This window comes from Limulus polyphemus, unplaced genomic scaffold (genome assembly GCF_000517525.1).
Source record: "Limulus polyphemus unplaced genomic scaffold, Limulus_polyphemus-2.1.2 Scaffold10908, whole genome shotgun sequence".
In the NCBI taxonomy this organism is placed as follows: domain Eukaryota; kingdom Metazoa; phylum Arthropoda; class Merostomata; order Xiphosura; family Limulidae; genus Limulus; species Limulus polyphemus.
This window is the reverse complement of record NW_013676518.1, coordinates 16,592-19,138: the sequence shown is the minus strand read 5'-3', so window position 1 is coordinate 19,138 and position 2,547 is coordinate 16,592. Positions and strand designations below refer to the sequence as shown.

At 34.8% G+C, this 2,547-nt stretch overlaps 1 long non-coding RNA gene across 1 annotated transcript in view; it reads left to right on the top strand.

The window, feature by feature from the left end:
- Positions 1-1,825: 1,825 nt before the first annotated feature.
- LOC106476568 overlaps positions 1,826-2,547 on the top strand; it is a 5,977-nt gene continuing 5,255 nt past the window's right edge. The window contains exon 1 of the long non-coding RNA XR_002609210.1: positions 1,826-2,077. This is a non-coding gene — a long non-coding RNA (uncharacterized LOC106476568). The remainder of the gene's footprint in view (positions 2,078-2,547) is intronic.

Genomic DNA, 2,547 nt, shown 5'->3' with positions numbered 1-2,547 from the left:
CATGTAGGGATTTAATTTATTCACTCCCTACATGCTACAGTCTCGCGTCTATACAGTATCTTTATTCTATTAAGTCCCTACATGCTACAGTCTCACGTCAGTACAGTATCTTTATTTATTAAGTCCCTACATGCTACAGTCTCACGTCAATACAGTACCTTAATAGAATAAAGCTACAGTCTCACGTCAATACAGTATCTATGTAGGGACTTAATAGAATAAAGATACTGTATTGACGTGAGACTGTAGCATGTAGGGACTTAATAGAATAAAGATACTGTATTGACGTGAAATCCTGCAGCCAGCTAGGATTTAACTAATAAGGAAATAGCTGGGATAGGTTCTAAAATACTGTGTTCTCTACATAAATAGTATTTTTAATTTGAGTTGATAAAATTAAAACGTAAATGTGCCTTGGAAATTCGTCAAATGTTTGTTAGAGACAAAAACATAGTACAAGCTAGAGATTTTCGTAAAAAATTCTTGTTAAAATAAGGATTACAATGGTTCTTATCAAGATTAGTTATAGATCAAAACTTAGTTGAAACATGGTGTGTTTTTCTATTTAGTTATTCTTAAAAATAGGGTTACTGTCTAAGATTGGCCAGTAGCCAAAAAGTGGTACGAACTTGGGATTTCCATATTTCTAACAGTTAAAATTAGGGTTACTTTCTAATCTTGGTTAGTGCTTAATATGTAATACATGACTTGGATTTTCGTATTTAGATATTATTGAAGTTAGGGCTACTAATATTTGTTAGTCACTGAAGCACTGTTCAGGCATAATTTGCATATTTCTCAAAGAGGGCTGAATTATAATATGGGCCGAAAAGTTTCTTGGATCTTAGAAATTGAAAGAATATAAGAATAACTTAAATTCACTCTGTTTTGCACCATAAGCGTTCTTTTCCGAGCAGAAAACTGTTTTAAAATAAGAATATGATAATAGATGTAATAGTGTGACTCTGGGGTATGCTGAATTTAACTGAAAAGTATGATAGGAGCAAGCTGTCTGAGCTTAGTTGAGTTGTCAGTATAGTCTTTCTTTCTGAAGGTAGATGTATAAAACTATGATACTAGCAAGCTCTCTGGTCATGATCTGACAGATATTTTTTTTATATGAAGACAAAACTATGATACTAGCAAGCTCTCTGGTCATGATCTGACAGGTATTTCCTTATACGAAGACAAAACTATGATACTAGCAAGCTCTCTGGTCATGATCTGACAGATATTTCCTTATATGATCACAAAACTATGATACTAGCAAGCTCTCTGGTCATGCTCTGACAGATATTTCCTTATATGATCACAAAACTATGATACTAGCGAGCTCTCTGGTCATGATCTGACAGGTATTTCCTTATATGAAAATAATACTATGATAATAGCAAGCTCTCTGGTCATGATCGGACAGATATTTCCTTATATGAAGACAAAACTATGATACTAGCAAGCTATCTGGTCATGATCTGACAGATATTTCCTTATATGAAGACAAAACTATGATACTAGCAAGCTCTCTGGTCATGATCTGACAGATATTTCCTTATATGAGGATAAAACTATGATACTAGCAAGCTCTCTGGTCATGATCTGACAGACATTTCCTTTATTTCTGAAGTCGGAAGTATGGAAAACATAATACAGTTCTGTTTGATCACCACAACTTCATGAGTTGGACTTGTCATAGTTTCTTCCATGTTTTAGATTGGCCAGTAAAGCAGGTTTTGTCTACACTTGTAAATGCTCCAATTACATTTTTGAAAATGTTACAAATAAAAAAAGGTTTTGATCTAATAATGCTTGGAATTTGAAGGTTTTGATCTAATCTAATATTCCACAGGATCCCCGCCGCCTCTTGCACTTCAGTCTAACGTTAGGACGGCCAAGCCTCACACCCATTTAGTTGAATCCCAACGGCCATTAGTCTCTTCTAAGCAGTTTCCTCAACCGGAAGTGCCTGCATCGGAACTTCCAGGTGAACCGGAACCAAGGAAATATATTGGAGGAAATATTCCGTCTCGCTCTTTCCGGTTACTTCAGACACTCACGGGAGAGGATCCAAGCACGCCTGGTAATGAGAGTAACATTACATATAAATGATATTCAAGTCGTAGGAGTATTATATTGAAGTGTTGTAACCTACAGCCGCACTTAAGCGTTGGAAACAAATACAAATATAAACATTTCAGTACTAATCCATATCGTGTTATAATATTAGTAGTGCTTGTCTTTAGCGTCACTTTAAAAGGATTGTTTTGTGTTTATTGTGTTATAATATCAGTGGTGCTTATGTTTAGCGTCACTTTAAAAGGATTGTTTTGTGTTTATTGTGTTATAATATCAGAAGTGCTTGTGTTTAGCGTGACTGTAAAAGGATTGTATCGTGTTTAGTGTGTTATAATATCAGTGGTGCTTATGTTTAGCGTCACTTTAAAAGGATTGTTTTGTGTTTATTGTGTTATAATATCAGAAGTGCTTGTGTTTAGCGTCACTGTAAAAGGATTGTATCGTGTTTAGTGTGTTATAATATCAGTGGTGCTT